Below are 20819 nucleotides of genomic sequence, written 5' to 3'. Positions count from 1 at the left end.
GGAGGATCGCGATCCCTGTTCGCACGCCATATTTCCATTTAATCATCGAAATTGAAGTTTCCTTCACAAGGAGCTTGTGTTCGAAATTTTTTCCCCGCCACGATCGAACACACGTGGAAACATCTCCACGTTTGACAATTTTTACTTCTGGCCCCGGAGCAGTCCGGATTTTTCCGGCTTCGGAGATTTCTTCTTCAGGACAGGATTGCCGCGTCGAGAAAACGGAGGACTTTTATCGAGTTTCAAGGGCCGCCGTTCGAACGAACGAGCCACGATGTCCTATTTTTATTTCCGCAATTTCGTCGACATCGTTGCTGGGAACGCGCTGTTCCAGTAAAGCCTGTCATGTTGGTCAAGTGTGACTTGCTTCTTCTTTTGCTTTCGAATTATTTTTTTTTCTTTTCTTTTACTTTTGTGTGTGTGTGTGTGTGTGTGTGGCTGTCGAGGGAAATGGAGCAAATACTCGTATTCGAGATTTATCGGATTTTGAAGAAAATTGCTGGTGTAATAGAGAAAAATAGTAGATTGTTTAAATGCATAGAGTTGCAAAAGCGTTTAGCTGAAACGCGATACGTCTGACTGAGATACACAGATCACTCACTGTAGATCGTTGTCTCGATGGAAAAATTAAAAAAAAATTTTTTTTTAAATTTTTTATTCTATATTTTCGACTTCTTTTTTCGCGTAGAATCACCCCCTTTCCGCTTGTACCACCAGTTACCAACCACCCTGTATAACTTGCATTAAATGTCTTGTGATCTCTATATGCACATTCTATATGTATTTTTAATTTCGTTCCAAATTTTACCAATGTCATCGTCATAATCGAGTCTCATTATAAAACTAATGAAATTTCATAATGTTTCGTATAATACACGTAATATAATTCTAAACATTTGCGCCAAGTGTTCAAATACTGAGTTGCTATACATGGTATACGTATATGTATATATTTAAAATTTAATACAGCAGTAAATTCAGTTGAAGCCACGTATGTGTGCCATAATCACATCTTCGGCTAATTCACCGAACCTAACCTGGCTTGTCACCGTCATTACCATCCTGCTTCTCCTTCCACTAAAAACCCCAATCACTTCCACCGACGAATCCCATCAAACGTGCCTTCCAACCCTAAATGGCCATTAACATATTTAACGTAATCAACACATTGACTTCGGCAGACGTTAATTAGCGTTTTACAAACTTCATGTGGTATTCTATAAAAAGTGTTAACTATTGTTAATGAAAACATTAAGAGAAGCAATGGATATTATGAACAAAATGCTACGAATGTGTTTTCATGTGTTACATGCTTCACTAATAAGAAACAGTTATTAATATTTAAAAAATTTTATAATTATTTAATAAAAACCTCTTATTTAGCAATGACGAGACAGTCAAATGTACGAAGTGATTCCGAAAGTGAAAATAATATTAGAGGCAGTGACAGTGAAGTTGATTCTTCTATTATAGAAATAGAAGTAGCTGTGTTTTGAAAAAAGATTATGGAGACCTTTCTGTATCTTATTATTTATAATATATATAGATATAATATATAATGTAGATTTATATTATTATTATTATTATTAAATATTATATTAATATTATCATTTATTAAATAATTAGAAAAATACATAGGAATTCAAGCTATATGCTTATCAAAGCACACGGTCCTTAATGCGTTAAAATTAGCCGCGATAATTACTCCATGTACGAAAATATTCAATTCAAAATTCTCGATTTCAATAGCTTCCTTTTAGAGGTACGCAAACTCGTGCAATATTCGAATGGAAAGCTGATATTTAATCGAGCAACGTCGAGTCATTCAAACATGGAAATGCTTTTCTCAGATACATAGCAGGGAAACGAGATTATAAATCGTTCTGTTGGCGACGTATATTCATGGAAACTCGATGTCATTCGAACAGTCCTGGACATTTCCATTTCTCTAAGCATAAAATGGTACACCAGCTTCCCTCTACTTCTGGCCTTTTTACACGGTAATTTATCAATTATTAATATCGGTGAATCGATGGATCCTAAATGCTAGACTGTACACTCAATTCTTACGATTTAATATACCGCACTGGAACATAGTATTAGGTTGTCCGAGAAGTGTCTTTCTTTCGCAAACGTGTTTTTTACAACAGTGCACCTTCATACAAACGTGAAACCCAATCTGTGAAATGTGCCGGTGTTTACCTCAACAGAATCAAATTGAACGTATGTAATTCGACAAAATAATACACAACAAAAAACATTGTGCGTTTATTATTTTCTCATAAAACGAAAGAAACTTTTCGGACAACCTAATATCTTTCCTCAAAACGTGACGAGTCTTCAGACGATCGATATTAGCGTCAATATTTCTGATTCTCAACATCATCGTGCGTAAGAGACTCTTTAGATTTTAGACGATCGACGCATGTACATTGTCGATAATTCAGCAAAAAAGAAGGGCCATAATCGAATAGAACAAAATACGAGATACAATTGATTTTCACCCATTATACGTAACCTTTTTCCTACGATACGAACAACGAAATTACGAGAATTAAAAATCTCTTTTAACAATTCCTGAAAACGACGAAATATTGTCAGGAATCAAGAATATTGCAAAGGCAATTACCTTGGCGGTATTTTACTTCCGTACGATTTATGGCTAAGGTTCTAGTACAAGTATGGTCGAAGAGAGTACTTGTAACTTTGTGAGAAGGAGCAATCCAGACGTTCAAGGATGGCTAGTGATTCTCGCAGAGAACTTTTGGAAGATGCGTGAAAGACTTGGAAGGCGGTAAGCAACCTGATGTTATATTCTTTGAAAGAGTAGGGCCATTATTCCTGAAAAATCTGGCTATAGAATAGAAATGACGAGAGTGCCCTTTGGTAAAAAGTTTCTGAAACACAGCCTGCCACTTTTGCCACTTACCCTTCGAATATATGCATGAGTGATTCGATCATAAAAGAATTTGTTTATAAAATATTTTTTTGCAGTTTTTAATATGCAAATTCTTCGTAGTGAACAAGCTATTATAATTATGATAAATGAAACATTTATTAAAAAGAAGATTAAGTAACAAAAATAAATTGAGAAAAGGGGATCTTTATTTCTCTGTAATATAATATCCTAATTCAGCTGTCTAACTTACAATTAATTCCAGAGTTGTACCAATATTGTTAAGAACGAGAAATTTTCAGAAATACAAAAATGTCAAAAAAATAATATTAACCTTCCAAATAGTGGAAAGAAAACAATGGAATTTCTACTTTTTACGAAGTATCAGAGACAGAGACTCGAAACGTTCAAGGCAAAATGAAGAAACGTTAAGTAAAATAATCGGATAATTGGATTGTCATTTACCTTTCACGTAACATAATTATATCATTGCAATAATTTTTCTCGTTCGATAAATACCCGCCAAGAGGTACGATAGATGATGTTTCCTCGAGTCATCGTAAGGCGGTATCGCATTTCGCTTTAAAATAGTCATTAGACTCGAGTCAAGTTAAATACACCAAACTAATAATTTACACGTATAAATTTCTAGAACTTCGCTCGCCGCGAACGGTCTAATTCCGAAATTCCACGGGAATCTTCTTCCGCGCTCCATCCCGCTCTTCGCAGCCACATCTCTGAAACGAACACGTTCCGCCTCTTAACTAAACCGGAGAAGGCAAAAGAACAATCAACTGGAGCAAAATCAAGGAACGTCGCTCAACTACATAATGCAAATCAGCCACGTTTAAACGGGTCTCGCGAGCCTAATTAACGCAAGCTGTCATTGTGAAAGCGACTCGAGAGCTCGACGATATCCTTCCGCGTGCGAATGCACGTTTACAATTGCTCATGACGCTAAATCCCCACTGCCTTTGCTAGACACGGTTGTAATTAAGGCCTAGCGGCCGTTCAACGGGATTAAATCGCCGAAAAGTAGTTGATCGCGGCTGCCAGAGGTTTCAGACTGGCGTCTTTAGAAATCCCCTCTCGCGGAACCATCCCTCGTCTCCTCGACGACGTTCTCGCTCGTTACGGGCCGCTATTAACCGTTCTGGCTACGCCTTTCAAAAGAAATCCCCTGCTTCTCCTCCACGACTCTCCCTCTCTCTCTCTCTCTCTCTCTCTTTCTCTCTGGATAATCCTTTCACGAGGATTGCCGAAAACTTGACGCGCTAAAGCCTCTAACTCATTAGGTCTCAGCGCGCGCGTTGCAACCCCTGCAACACACGCTTCGTGGTCTCTCCTCTCCTACTCTTCTCCTTTCGTTTCTGATTTTCGCTTTAAAGATGGTCGTGAATGAATGCAACCGCTGCAATAGAGGAACGTTGAATAATTCTATGGAGGATTGTACAGGGGAGCAAGTGGGGACTGGTAAGAAAATATGACGGAGATTTTGGTCTAGACGTTTGTCAAGCGTGTTTTGTGTGGCAGGTTTAATGGCTAACAGTTGCGTTTAACTGGAGGCTTTCTTCAGGCTTGTGTGTGCTTACTGGATGCTTGCGGGGATAGGAATTTCATCGGGAGACAAAGGAATCTTCTTTATAAGCTTGTACGTTTCGTTCTCGTCGAATTTCTGTAGTCGTACCAGGAGTCTACTACTGACAATGAGCTGGCAAGAAATGTAATATACTTGTTTAATAAACTTATGAATGCTGTAAATCCAAATTGTATAATATTCGTATAAATTCCTGTATCCATCTCGTAGTAGAAAAACAACACTTACACGGTTGTTCCTCGGCAATCCTTAAATAACACCTTTACCAAGCTCCCTCGTAATTTATTCTCTTACATCTGCCAACATCGTCAAAAAATAAGGACCTTCAGATTGTCTCGAACGTCACCAACGAAAAAGATCTCGACGACGTAGCATTCCTCGTCAGCGCCCTGCCTAATGGCCGGTGCGGCATCCGGAAACGCGAAGAGACGAGGAAGAAGGGGAGGGAAGAGACGAGGAACGTTCATCGGCACCCTTTTCCGTCGTTTTTTGTTTCGCAGCTCCTCGAGGTGGGAAGAAAAAAGCGCGCAAAGTATTCTCCGCTTAACGCAGAGCCAACTGTGCGTCGTCGCGCGGCTTCCTAACGAGAAAACGCCCGAAGAGAAAGAGAAAGAGAGGCAAAACGAGACAGTCGGCCTATTCATCGAGCGGCTGCACCTTAGGCGACTGCATTTAGCGATATTAAAGGGCGTCGTTGACTTCGAGGGTCAAGCATTTATTGGCAGCCGTCGCGTCGCGTCGCGACGTCGACGCTGGCGACGAGCGGCGTCTACGCCGCGCGGATACACGCCTCGTAAAGCCGATATTCAGACTTAGAGAAACAGCGAGCCTCGCTCTCAACAATTAATAAACATTTTTATTCGTAGGTTTCCTTCCTGACTCTCATAGGTTCCATATGGTAGCTGTTATTGAATAAAAACAGGGAATTTCTAAGGGAGCGTTTACAAGATCAATATCGTGGTGATTATTTCAGTCCTCAACATTAATATATTGATCGTCTAGAGGGTCTCTTACGTACGATAATGTTGAAAACCTGAAGTACCGACTGCAATATTGGCGATAATATCGATCTGGTCGGTCTGGCCTGAACGCTCCCCAAGGAACGTGAAATGATGTAATAAAAAATGAAAAGCGCGATTGCGAGACAGCGTTCAGAGAGATGTTGCTGTATCGCGGTGAGAAAAACAAATGTGCAAAGTTTTCTGATTAAGAATTTTAGATAAAGAAAACTTAAGAATTTCGCGATTTTACAAGATTTGCATGCCAGGAAGTAGCCTTTGTATAGATGTAAAATTGCAAGTTTCGCGTGGACAGGGAAAAAGAGATGCAAAATGTCCAACGTTCGTTTCCCAGGCTTACGTAGCGCATCCGCACGCTTCTCCCACGGCAGCTAATAAAAATTTTTATTCGTCGACTTTCTTATTTCTTCGTGGCTATCGTAGATTCGTATATATCGTAGGTAGCTGTTATTGGATGGAAAGAGAACATTTCTTAGGAACATAGAGCGTAATAAGAAACGAAAGATACGATCGTATGAAGTGTGCAAAGACATGTCGAAGGATTGCGGGTTAGGAAAGGTAATGTAAACCGTATTATTGGAAATTTCTGTTGAGAATTTTAGGTAAATCAAGGTAAAGAAGATTTGGGAATTTTGCGATCGTGTGATCTTGGTGTGTTGGAAAGTAGCCACTGAATGGATTTAAATTTATGGGAAATGTGAATAGGGGAAAGGAAGAAGTGGCTGCGAAAGAAGATGTAAAAGATTTGGAGATTTCTTTTCTTATCTAGCGGGACTACGAGCCTCGACTCGGAGGCTAATAAAATTTTTATTCGCTTTTCTTCTTTCTTCGCGGCTGTCATGAGTTTGTATGACAGCCATTAGGGCGTGGAAATAACGAATTTTCAGGAAACGTGAAATACATTCGTAAATAGATGTGATTGGGAGAAAATGTTCGAGGTATTGAAGTTTAGAGAATGGAAATGGAAATGGTTAGCGAAAAAGATATTCTAAAATAAGATTATTGTAAATTAAGGAACTTAGAGAAACTCGCGATCCTAACGTATTGCAAGGTTTTGAACTCGTTTAAACTTATTTGTAGTTTTACGTGAATAGAGAAAAGGGATAACTTGTTAGGGTTGTTCTCCAACGACAGCATTTGAAGGTTTCATGATTTTTGATAATTAGAAATTTGGTATGTTAGAAGGTGATCATCGTTCGATCGTTGCAAAGTTAATATCGTTTTAGCTTGACTTGGGTTTCTAGCTCGACGAAGATCTCGAACAATGGAGTTTCTAAGTGTTTTGTAATTTTGATCATCGAAAGTTTAATGTCTTGAGAGGTTGTTGATAGCGATAGCTTTTGTAAATTAGTTGAAATTTATTGAGCGTTTCGAGCAGATTGTCGAAGTATCGTTTACATCGTGTGAACCAGATAACATTCACGTTGTTTCAGAATTGCAGAGTTACGAAATGTTGTTCGAAATTAAATAGTTTCGAAATTTATCTGGAAACCATCATGGCTTTCGAGACACAGAACAGATATAATTATTTTGATGATTGAAACATGATCGATGGTGGTCTATTTTTCGAATTATCGGCTCAGACCTATTGAAGATTGAAGAATGAATCGCGGTATGCTAACAATATGCAGATAATATAAAAGCAATATTGAAAGGCCTTTCTCGATGTGATATCGTCTGAGCGTTGTAAAGCGGCACAGTTACGTTGGATTGGCATAAAAAGCGAGTAGTTATCGTTAAGTGCATACATAAAAACAGCATTAAGGTCAATCCCCGGTTCATCTTTCATGACGTTGTTAATATAATAATAAAAAAAAATACAATGCAACCTGACGCTTATATGCATATAATCGCTCTCACAATATTTATGGAAAATTGTTAATTTTGTTTTAATTCTCTATTTAATTTCATAATGTAGTCTTTAACCTACCTTTCGAGAAAATAGTTATTATCATTTAATAACTTATTTTCTATAATATATTCATAAAAGCTATCAACAAATTTTCGAATATTTTCATGAGACCGTGTATGTAACTTGCAATTCACATGACATTATGCAGGATTGAAGACACTCTATATATTGTAATTATTATAAATAATCGGGGCTTTCATAAAATTCGTGTATTATAAAATCGAACGAATTTCTATTTAAAATCGTGCCAATACGTATTACGCGAGAATATAATTTCGTTGGTAGCAGTCTGGCGTCGCGTCTGACTACAAACGGTTCATTTCCCTTTACGCGGTAACAATCTTGCCCTTCCATTCGTTGTCCTGTCTTTCATCGAACGTGTACACGTTATTTGGTGTAGCGTATTGAATCAGAATTTTACAGAAACATTGCGCTGGAATTCCATTTAGAGTTTCCAACGTTTTATGAACGTTTACTGTCATAAAAGCAGTTTACGATTTTCTTTTTATGCGCCGTACAACTCCCTACGAGAAAATTTCAAGACCGGAAGAACAATCGATCCACGACCATGAACAGAGAAGGAAATATTGTTCATAGAATCGCGGAATTATACGAAAATATATCTCTAAAATAATCGAAGATATTGAATTGTTCGAAGACTTCCAACGAAATTCGGAAGAAATTTGGCGATGCCGTATTTTTATAGAATCGGTGTTTCGTTAAACTTGCAGAAAGATTTATTATTAGACGATCGGGGAAAATATTTTCCAAATAGAAGAGTAAAACGAATTGTTAATATTCTAACTTGGTTAACATTTCGATCGACGTTTTTTTTTCATCGAGAGATAAATGAAGAAGTAATAACTTGCTTCTGTAAACTTTCCGAAAAGCTTATGACTCTCAGCAAAATATTCTTTCAAATAGTTGTGCCGCGCTATTTAGCTTCTTCTCGTCACGAAAGAAGTACTTCCTAACGATCAAAGAACGATTAATTCTCGATAAATATTTTCATCGTAATAGTAGATGTTCTTGCTTCGTTAAAAACCAGATCCTTTTCATTGGCCGGTATTAAACTTTTCTCTTTCATTGGTACATTTCTCGATATAGAATCACGTTTCGAACAAGTCGAAATAAAGCAAACCGAAGACCAACAGTGGAAGCTCGCGAGTATCGTGGAAAATGGAATGAAAAATTTCACTCAATATTTGTTCGACGCTAACCGAGTCAATGGAACGAATAATAGCAAGGAAAAAAAGGTATAATTGATTGGCACCAGGTGGAAGATGAAGATCCTTGTGACTATAGAGACTAAGCTAATTAGATGAGCGAGCGAGAGTTAATCCTTAAGTGGGCAAAAAATCTGGCCGGATACGCGGCGAAGGCCTGATTTGAATTTGAATCCTTTAACGCGTCCTCTGATCTTCAATATCCTCTTTGAATACCTTTGAAGTCCTTAAATTAAAACCCGCGCGAGCGAAACTTGCCAAACCTAGGTATTAAATAAGACCGAAGGAAATCTACTGAAAATCTATCGTCAGCTAAAAGTTAGTTGAACTGGTTTTCGGTAAAATCTACTTCGATATTCGAGCTCTACCTATATCCAAAACAATGAGCGTACAAATAGGTACAAATATTTTCGACAATCCAACTGAAATTATTTGTTCTTTGTATGTCTCAAATATATTCTTCGAATTTACTATGATAAATAAACGTTATAATGAAACATTGCAAATTTTAAACATTAATGTGAAGCTTCGGAGTGTACATTTCATTATAATTGTAATATTATCCTGTAAGAGAAATGGTATCTCTTCTCATCCTGATATATACCGGGTGTACGAAAAGGTCGGGGCGAAACTTATACTACGTGTTAGTGAGGTCAAGTAGGTAAAAGGAATTTGAAAATAGTTTATCGAAGGATTAGAAACTATCACGGATTTCCGGGAAAGTCGTTCTTGGTTTATAAAAGCGTAATAGAAAGAGAAGACCAGCTTCGAGAATGCAGAATGCATTTACAGCTATTTTTACGACAGTAGAAATATTCCAAGGAGTTCGATAATCGTTTGTTCGACAAATGGAGCGCTGCATTCGTACAGAAGGAAGAAATTTCCAACTATTTGTATTTTTATTACAACTGCCAAAGCAATTAAGAGGATATGCAACCCTGGAAGCCTAAAAAAAAATAGAGTAAATATAACGTATCCTTTCGCCTATAACTATTTGGTAAAAGTTCAATATTTTTACTTTAAGCAACATTATCCTTATCTCTGCATTGGTATATTTTTTATTACGTAAAATTACAAAATGGCGATGTGGCACAACATTATCTGACTTCGTATTCAGCTGAACCTTGTTTGCTTGCACCCAGCGGCAAATGCGACCGGGGCTGTAAGGAGCAAAAAAATGTTCTACGAACTTATACGAAAATAAATAATCTCCGACGTAGCGTACGACTTTTTCATAACTTTACCTTGTTGAGGACAAGATTTTATTTTTGAAGCTGAAGAAGATCAACTTTTAATATTTATCAAAATTACGATATCAAGAAAATGGTAACATTGTAGATAATGTTACGCGGAACAACCTATAAAAATTTCAACTTAATCGGATGAAGAATTTCGGAGATCAACTGGACGCAAGATAGCAAAACATAGTTTCGAGAGAAAAATACGTTTAAAGTTTTAAGTTAATCTTTCTCTAAAATGAAAGAGTGCACTCGTATTCGTGTTACGATTTCGCCAATTTTTTAACATTGTAAAATACCGTTTTGCTATACTATTCTATATATATCCAGCCTTGAAAAAAAGCAAAGAAAAAGTTTTCTGAAGTCGACATGTTTGCACACGCCCTTAGTAAAACTTTTTAAACGTTTAATTCAATAAAGAATTTTCGGACATAGATTTATATGAACCTTTTTTATCTACTTGACCTCATTAGTGCGTAGTATACGTTTTGTCCGGAATGTTTCGGACACCCTGTATCTGCACGAAACATATTTTCTCTGTAGATACTAGGGAAGTAGAATTTCAAAGCATTTTATACGGAAAACTCGATTTTCCTCTAGAGTCAAGTTTTTTTTTCATTTAAATTACAGGCAGACTTACCAAACAATTCAGAGCACAATTTTTCACGCTTGCCGCTAAATACAACTAATAACTATGGAGAAATGAACGAACTAAATAATTGGAAATAATCCTCAGAAATAAATGCTTCAACCACACCAGAAGTATATCTTCATCTGCCCTCGTTTAGGGTAGATTTCACTTAAATTACATATGGCTAAAATCACAAGCTACGCTAATAAACAAACGACATTAACCTACATAACAGAAAATAGTAGAATACATTACACTGTCGACGTTAACTACCAAATATAACTTCAAGTAAACCTGAGAATTAAACAATCCAACCATCCGAGAAGTACATTCTCGTTTTTCCTCTGTTTGAGGCTTCACATAAGTTAGATTCAGCGAACATTACATGTTGCATTATCAAAGAAAACCACATCAAACTCAACGATTTCTATCAAACACGCGTAATTTCGAACAAACGTCAGAATTTACGTGTTCTGTGTTAAAAGAATTCTGGATGAGATAGTAAATTTCTGATAAACGGATTTAATATCCTATATCACTGAAACTAAGTTAAAATTGTCTTAAATAAGTAATTACTACGTGCAAATTACTTTAAACAGATAGTTTCTTCGAGCTTTTCTTTAAAACTTAAAATTACAGTTTTTCTTAAAATATATATAGAAGAAGCTCGTGGATATTCGTAGTGTTAGAAATATGGATATTTATTAATTTTACAATTTTCACATATATAATTATAGAATATTAATGGCATAATTACAGGGGAATATTTCGAATTGTATAACTTTAATACTTAGAAGAGAATATAAAAATAATTATTAGCGAGAGAAGCATAAACCCTAAAATATGATGTAAAGCAAAAATTGTAGATGTTTAAACTTTAATACGAAATTTTACCAAGTTTTTTACACGAAATATAGTAGGGGAAATATCCGGTCTAAACGGAAAGTTTCGCGTGATAAGTATGCAGCCTACGTCGCAAAGTACAGTTAAAACGTTTGAAACACCCCTGGAAGCATAGTCGTTAGTGAAGAAATAGTGAAGTCATAAATTATCGTATCATACGCCTCAACGACGTCGATTGATGTCATTCTTTAATCATTCTGAACATCTCTTAAATTGTGGTTACCATCAACATTCGAGACATTCGTAGTTTTCTCCTCCACTGATTTTAAGACCCTGCGGTAATACACCCTCGTTTATTTCTCGTTTAAAGTAAATTTCATTTAAAATTCGCTTAGATAGCGATTCAAAGTGACACGCAGTCTTATCAAGCAATTTACACCGCAGTCTTTACAATTTCTATCAAACATAATCTCGACTAAACTTCAAAATTAAACGTTTCGACTACTATCACGAATAAATGTTCGTTTGTCCATCATTAAGGGTAGATATCGTCTAAATTAAGTTGATTCAAATAATTGTAACGTCATAATTGTAACATCTAACAAACACACCTTCGATAGATTTCATGTATCTCTCATCCTTCAAATAAGAAGACTCTTATTTCACTGTCTTCTTACTCACTGTCCCTCGTTTAGAGCGTAGTAGAATTTTATTTAACTGTATTCGTGGAAAAAACGAACAATTAATATGACTGGAACACAGATAGTGGTACACTGATTGTCGTCGTTTCCTGTGACCTTTTCTATTCAGATAAATAAAGTTCCGGTAATAAAATTTCACTCGAGTAAATGGAGTTTAAATAAATGGAATTCCAGCGTACATCTTAGTTAAATTAAATTCACTGAAAGTCGTACGTCGACACGCCAATCGATCCACGCGAAATAATCGCAAGATCAAGCAAACACACCGTCAAAGTTAAATATTCCGAACGAACAGTTAATACAACTGCAATTCAGGCAATACTAATTCATTCGTTCTCTTCGCTTTAATCTTCTTTTTGTTCCGATAAATAAAGACCAGATAATAAAATTGCATTTCAATAAACACACTAGATTTCGTTCAAATTATATTCGCTCACAGCCCTACGTCAACTTGTCAAACAATTCACATGAAATAATCTCAACGCTGTCAATCGTATACACCGTCAAAATTAAATATTCCAGGCCTCTTTATTCACCAGCGTATGTCCTCGCTCTTTCCCTCATGTTCAAAATGTTTCGTCCACTCGGCATGATATTCACACACACACACATGCGCAATATTCAGGCGAGAAGAGACGATACGTACGGTTCATTGCACACGTACGCATGCTTATAATACAAATAACTTGGTGTCGAGGCTACGCGATATTACACAGCCTACATATGCATGATATCGCGCCTCGAACCAGCGACACCATTGTTTCGGCCAGATAATACGGCCATTGAACGTGTACACAGGATAAAGAAATAAATCCTTAGCGAACGCATATTTCGTGCTGACTCGTTGAATTCATTAAGTCGCCGCTATCGTCCCTGACTGTGAAAATAGAGCGTGAAAAGGCATGCAACCACGATAAGTCGCGTGTACTCGACGTTTACGATCGCGAACAATGCTTCTTCCCGTGTTCATTGGCGAATTCGCTTCTCTTCGATAAATAGTAGTAGAAATTACGAATATTGGAGATATTTTCCTAACTATTGCATATACGTAATAATGTTAACCCCTTAACCTACAACTACGAGCATAGCCCGTAGTACGATGATCTTTTTTTTAAGATTTAAGATTTTTAAAAAAATTAAAAAAAAATTTTTATCAGTAGAATCACCCCCTTTCCGCTTGTACCATCAATTACCAACCACTCTGTATCATATGTAATATAATATATAATAACTTGTTTACGTTTTCGGCCCAAAATTCTCGAACGTAAATCGTAGCTTAAGGAGTTAAATTTGTATGTGAAAAACGCATTTCTGTTTGACTTCCCTGGTCGTTAACAATGAGACGTATATGAACGTAAAATTGACTGGATTACGCTTTATATTATATCAGTGAATTATGTTTATTTTCTTTTCTTTTTTATATCAAGTATTATGTATTATTAGGTCGTCCGAAAAGTTTCTTTCGTTTTATAAGGAAATAATGAACGCAAAACATTTTCCGTTTTATATTATTTTATCAAATTACGTATGATTCATTTTGTTCTATCAAGATAAAGATCACAACGTTTGATAGATTAAGTTTCATGTTTGTATAAAGATGCATCGTTGTAAAAGACGTGTCTGTAAAAAAAAGGACACTTTTCGGACAATCTAATATTATATATTGTTACTATATTTTTGTTATTATATCAGTACGGTATAAATTAAAAAGTCTGACTCTAGCGTAGTGTCCGGACTACAAAATATTCGGCTAGAATAACATTTTTCGGGGATTTTTTGAGATCGCTGGAACCAAAAATGAAGGTTGTTTTTCACGGAAACGAAGGATGTAAAATTTCCGACAACCTGCTGACGTTTGTAATACTCGTGAATTTTGACGATACTTTTTTAAAAATTTCATATTCGTTGTCTACTCTGCGACTTATTCTGAATATTTTTGAAACGTGAACATTGTGTTAGTTTTCGGATGTGTTTTCTAACTGTGATCATACAGAAAACGATAAACGACAAAATTGACAACATTGGTTGTACCATTGCTTATCTTGCCGCTTATCATTTACCACTCTCGTATGATCATGGGTTTCTACAGTTCTTACGCGGGTTTCTACTTTATGGTTAAGGCTCTCGTCGGCCAAATGTTCACGAGGCCGAATTTTCAACACTTTTGAGAAGCATCATTCTCATTTTTGACTGTGGCAACTCAAAAAAAATATATATATGTTTACTTTATTCAAAACTTTATTCAATCTTGGTATTCTCTGTACCACTTTTCTTTACGCTTGTTGATTGTATTGAACCAAAGTGTCGGACGGAAGGAAATTTAAAAAATATTATTTTCTATAACTTCACTATAGTTTTAAAAACCGGAATTCTATTTCACAGCAGCAACCAATAGACGCAACTACATATCCTAAAATAAAAGATTATTACCAACATGGTGAAAGGTATCTAATATAAAGTTACTTGAAACTTTCTTTCGACTTTTCTTACCTATAACACAATATAATAATTCGTTTTTAATTAGCGTATTTTTAATCGATAAATTAGCTAGATTTGATAAGGAAATCATTACGAATATCTCGTGCAACTTTTTACCTTCTCCTCTATACCAAATTCGAATATTCATCGAATTTTAATGACCTATTCTTTCAGTCGTGTTGAAGAAAATACGAACTTGCATATAGATACGCGATTTAGCTATAAACTTGTCAGATTAAATGACGAACAACATCCCAATATCCTATAGTGTATAGTAAATTCTACACATGTTACTTTATGCTCGTTATGAAGGCACTTGTTAGTAAGTAAAATTTCCATTGCACAATTTCCTCCATAAATTACAAAACTACAGACATGGAGCCTGAAATACTCGGCTGTGCGCCGGTTTTACAACAGTTTTTTTTATAGTCTTTGGAATGCGAGGACATTAACGATATGAGAAAACCATGAGACGATATTTGTTTGATAAAAGTTTCTTTCTGAGTGCATAATTCCCATTTGGATAGGTAATGGCGGTATTATTGCTGGTGATCCTTCTATTCCTAGGCGAAGAGATAGCGGCTACTTGCTCCCTCGGCGAAGTTCGAGGGAATATTGCCGAGATGAAGCACGTTTAAGGAGATAATACGTTCATAGACTGGATTCTTTTCTTCTTCGTGGAGATGTACGGGATGACTCCCAAAAGGAGGTCGATATGATTCTTTATTACGTAATAATAGTTCTGCAGAGAATGCTTAGTTTGAGAAATATACTTTATAGTTCTATTCCTTTTCCCGCCTGTCTCCTTCCACTTGTGTGAAATCGCCTTTCGATAAAGATATTTGTCATTCGTCAGAGAAGATATTTTTGATCGTGTAAATCGGAATTTGTAATTCGTGTCAGAGTAACATTGAGCATAGCGATGTTTAAATCTTTTATATTCAAACAGGTGAGAAGATCAAAAATAAAGAAGCACCCGATTATGTGTATGAAGCTTTTATAAATTACTTGTGTAAAGTAATTCAGAATCGAAGATTCATATTGGAATAATATTAAACAATGTCTATGTTCGTTATATTTATGAGAAAAGAAAATGAAGAGTAGTATAATTATATTTCGAACATTTACACAATTTATATATTACGAGAACTTTACTACGTTTGAAGGTAAATTAGTTTCGATGATACAAAATCGAAGATTCATATTGAAATCTCGTTAAACGTAAAAATGATTGAATTTTTGTCTGTAAAAACGAAGAGAGCAATTTATCTACATTTATATCTATTTTATTCATCGAAGAATTATCCTCGAAGAAAGTCCTCGATAATAGGAAACATAAAATGGAAATGAAAGGAACTGTAAGATTATAATTTTCTTAACAATTTTCAATATAAATCTTATCTATTGAAACTATAATCGATGATGAGTAGTTTTATTGACAATGCAGAATCCAAGGGATATCTATTTCGAGGAATAATGATAATGAGGCGTCTATTCAATCTGACCCTATTATCTACTCGTATCGTTGAACAGTTTTGCTCCATAGGTAGCTTTCAAGCGAGTATTCCTATTATCTCCTGCAGCGAAGCCTTTGAAAATTAACAGCTTAAAAAAGAGACATAGAAGAGACAAAGAAGCGAAGTTAATTTCAGTATCGAAGTACTCAGAAACGATTAATTTTTACCGATATTTCCTATGGAATTGATAAATTGATTAATAATCGAAATATGTAAATTTATACATTACAGTAAAAAGTTTATTCGAAGCAGCTGAAGCTTAAATTAAGTATACTTTTTAAGTAAATTTTTTAAGCTGTGAAGATAATTAATAGACAACAAAGAGCTTCTCCCTAATTGATGGAGAATTGCTATCAATCTTCATTTTGAACAATGCAAATTCTTTTATGTTCAAAGTTTCGTACAGCCAGTCTCATAAATCACTTTTTCAAGATATCATTGCGTGATATATTAATTATCACGGCCTGAAGAAGGATGTCCACGTCAATAAACTTCAATAAAATGATCATCGAACCAATTGTCCCAATTTCCCCGTCGTTCAAAAGTTTTCATAATGAAAAATGATCCCTCGTACAAATTTTCACAGACTGAAAAATTACGCCCGATAAAAATATTAACACGGCAAAATATCATCTCGTTTCGTATAATTTTATTTACACGTGTCTCATATTTAATCGTGTCTTCTTTGTTTCAAATTTTATGGGATAAGAATTATCCTCTGAAAATTCCTCTCCAAAATTTTACATAATAAAAATTAGCTCGTAGAACTTAACGCAGCAAGAAACGACTCTACTTTTAACATTTCTTCAGTGAATATGACTACTCTTGGAAAATGTACACAGTGCAGAATATTCTACAAGATGTGAAACTACATCCGAATTACCACATAATGAAAATTATGCTTCCTTTAAAATTCGACGTAGTACGAAGTCAATTTACATCGAACGTTTCGTTTAATAAAAAATCTCCCCTCTCCCAAAATTCATAAGGCCACTCTACTTCTAAAATTCATTATATTAAAAATCACAGTTTCTTTTAACATTACACGTTTATCAGCAACGTATTTATATTTATATACTAAATTTATTTCTAAAAATTACCAACATTTCACGTATTACAAATTTACACTCAAATTCAGAACACCACTCTGCTTCTAAAATTCATTATATGAAAAATCACAGTTTCTTTTAACATTACACGTTAATTGGCAACGTATTTATAGTTATACACTAAATTTATTTCTAAAAATTACCGATATTTTTATTACAAATTTACCCTCCCTTCGTAATTTAATCTAATAAAATTCACCTTTCATTCATCAATAAATCCAACGGACCAACGAATCGCTCTTCGTTCTCAATTTTTCGTAGTACTATACATACTGAAGATTTATATTCCTTTGCATTTTAAATGCAAGTTTCAAAGCACAAAAGCGCCAAATTTAAAGAACTTGCGTTGGAACTTTACGGATTGTAAATTTACCCTTCGTGTTAATAAGGTTGATCGTCCGAAGGTTTTAATCACGAGGCATGCAAACGTGCACGTATCTACCTGTTCATCGGTGGTGCTCTTCAAACGTAGTCTCGTTGCGTGAACACGTGCACCGATCAGGATTGCTCTGACGTTATACGACGTATCAGCACACGTACCAGCTGCGCCAACTCCCTGTTTCTGGGTCGAAGATCCCGATTTACCGAGGTTCGTGCGTCGTTTCTTCTGCAAGCGTGCAAATCGTCGCGATTAGAGATGTTCTTCTTTAAGCATAACGCACGATCTTCTTCCGTACGTGTCTTTCTCCTTCAATAAAATATTCCACGCTAGGATCGCGAATTCAAAATGAACGAAATGGGAACGACACTAGCGCGAAAATAAGAAAAACCGACTTCCTTAAGAAACGAATGAAGAGTCGAATGTAAATTAGAAGAACACGATATGGAACAGGATGATTCAGGTTTCGCTATTGATCATGTTTCAATGTGATTTTACCATAGTCTGAATTGTCCTGAAATTTTAATTATTTCGCGTGTAAATTACTTGAAGTGAAATTATTGTTTGAGCAATTAGACGGTTTATTCTTCTCCACGTTCTACTAATGACTTCCTTTCTATTCTACTTTATTGTTCTGTGAATAATTTCGAACGTGGATATTGGAATTTCTCTCAATTATCATTAATTTGCGTGTTAATTATTAAACCGAAAGTTACATTTTCATTCGCTAGGTTTACCATTATTCTCCGGATTTCTTCAACGATCTTTTTTTAATTCTAGCGTATACACTCGCAACTGATTCTAATTGAAAATTATAATTCCATATAATTCTACTCTGTTCTTCTCTCCTCTACAGTATGGTATTCTTTTATTCATGAGGACAAAGCTGGCTGTTAATACAGCTTTTCAGGATGATATGAGGAGGAATAATGGTAACTGCGACAAATGGTCTGTTTGGTGACAATGTAATAACGCGATAATGGAATACAGTAACAGAGTAATAAACAAAGGATGATAAACGCAAGAAAAAAGAATACATCACAATGCAGCTTCCAAATGACACAAATTATCGTAATTGACACTCAATTTAAGTTGTAATTTCGATAATTGAAGTTTTCTATTGTAACAGTTTTTTCGTAACCGCATTTTCGTGTATTCATATATAATTCATATGGAAATCATATAAACTGACATTTTTATTTGATTAACTAAATTTCATCCCTTTAGATTTCTATAATTTTCGAACGTTATCTTTTCACGGTGTCTTTTAACTATCACACGAATGATTGAAATTATCTTTGTCAGTATATTTATTCGAGTAATTATTTAAATAATCACTACAATTCACATTTTTACTTCGCCAAGCATTATTCAACCTCAAGAATTCACTTAAACAGTGAAAAAGTAAAAATTGCTCCGGGCGTTCTTATAAATTACCCTCTACATGCAAATTAAATAAATCGCTCGAATTAAAGCCATTGTTTCTTCAAACAGTTCAAAAGAATTATCTTCTGGACCGCTAACCACCTTATTGGTGTTCAACTTAACCATACAGCCCACGGTGAAATTAATTAAAACTATCATCTTTAAGTACATTCGTTTAAGATACCGACGAATCTGACGCAGGATCCTCCACAAGCTCAGCCCGATCCACCCTCGAGTTTTAATCGACCTGCTACAATATTAACCCTACCGATTCCTTCTTCATCCAAACTCCATCAATCAGCCTTTGACACGAAGCGGAACAAATAAAAAGCACACAACCCGCCATTTACCAAAAAACTTCACTCGGTTGTTCTTCCACTCCTCTCATCCGGAAGTAAACCCTGCGTTACGCTTCCACAGTTACGATATCCAACTTCCTGTAGCTTTCCACCGAACGAAGAAAGAAAAGAAGAAAGAAGGAGAAGCATGCAATAAACACTTCTTCGATTCTTACCCCTAAAGAATGTTCCCTGCCAGTTGCAACGCTTTCAACCTCCGCCTGCAGAACAATGGACACGCTGCAAGTGACTTGGCCCGCAAACCTTCTGATCCACCTTAACGAACCAGCTCATCCACCTTCTAAAACCTGCGCGATGCACCGCGAATCCTCTCTCTAAACTCAAACTTCACCCATCAAACGTCACTCGCCGATGCATCCTGACGAACGTCCACGAACCACATCGCGAAAGGACAAATCCCCGAAAGTCTTGAGCCTGTCGTCGAGACTGTTTCGCTGTTTCGTGACCAGGTTAGACACACGTTTCCAGGAGGAGCAACGAAGATGATGGAACCGGCCGGCCGGTGTTCCTCGTGGATTCTAACTTGTGGCTCCGCGGGCGAGACAGGGAGAGCGCGAGAGAGAGCGCGCGAGAGAGGGAGCGCGACAGAGGGTGGACTCTCGCCGGGTGGCAGTCAGGTCAGCGACCGTGATCGTCCTCGCTCCTCCGAATGCTTTCTATCGGCGGCGCGCTCGCGACTGGGATCCAGGATTTTGGATGAGAGCCGAGCTCTCAAGAATCAACACGCAGGCGCCAGGTTCTCCATCCTCTTCTGCGAGCTACCCTTTCCTCTCACGCTGAGTTTCCCTCTCTCTGACTCACCAACGCCGGTCGAGTTCGGTGTCTTTGGTTCGGTGTCTCTGTTAGACACGTTGTGGGTGCACGGTAGGGTGGTAGCGTACCTGCCACCTTCCTCTTTCTCTCTCTCTCTTTCTCTCTCGCTCTCTCTCTCACTCTGCTCGGCTTCTCAGCGACTGTTCAGCTCGCGCCTGCCCTGCCCTGTTCCTCCTACTGACGCCAGCCTATTTTACCCCTGTGCGTTCGCCCCTGCATGTGTAAGCAGCTGTTTTCCCGTGCTTTATCTACGCTGCTGCTCGTGTCGGATGTTTTCTTTTTTTTTTTTTTTTTATATAATTCTCCCTTTGTCTTGTTAGTGTTGTTGTTGTTGCGGTTTTTTCAAGTTCGAATAGGTGAGAGAAGTTTCGGGTTGTTCAAGTCGGATCGAGCACGTTCGGAGGATTCAAGGTGAGAAAGGTTCTGCGTGTGGGAAAGGGAAAGTTGTGCGTGTCGGGAGGATAGGTGGTTAGACAGGTGTTTGGAGCAGGATGATAATTAATGAGGGAGAGGTTGGAAGAACGCTGGTTTAGCTGGTTGCTGTGGTTGGAATTGATTTTACGGCGCTTTGTAAATGTTTGTGTTTCTTGGTATTCTGAGTTTAGTTTCCTTGGGTTAGTTTTAGCTCTTCCTAGTAGACTTTTTTTTTTAATATTCCCCTATTTTTTGTGTTTTT

General features: G+C 36.5%; 1 protein-coding gene across 1 annotated transcript in view; it reads right to left on the bottom strand.

The window, feature by feature from the left end:
• The window catches only part of LOC117243488 (glycine-rich cell wall structural protein 1.0-like), an 88253-nt gene extending 68186 nt beyond the window's left edge, over positions 1-20067 (bottom strand). Inside the window, exons 1-2 of the mRNA XM_033511015.1 lie at positions 19486-20067; positions 17610-17774 (exon numbers count right to left, since the gene is read on the bottom strand). The gene's annotated coding sequence lies outside the window, so the exon portion shown is untranslated. The remainder of the gene's footprint in view (positions 1-17609; positions 17775-19485) is intronic.
• Positions 20068-20819: the final 752 nt, after the last annotated feature.

Source organism: Bombus vosnesenskii, unplaced genomic scaffold, assembly GCF_011952255.1.
Source record: "Bombus vosnesenskii isolate JDL3184/JDL3185 unplaced genomic scaffold, Bvos_JDL3184-5_v1.1 scf7180000013266, whole genome shotgun sequence".
Classification (NCBI taxonomy): Eukaryota; Metazoa; Arthropoda; class Insecta; order Hymenoptera; family Apidae; genus Bombus; species Bombus vosnesenskii.
Note: the sequence above shows the minus strand (reverse complement) of the source record. Positions and strands in the feature narration are given on the sequence as shown.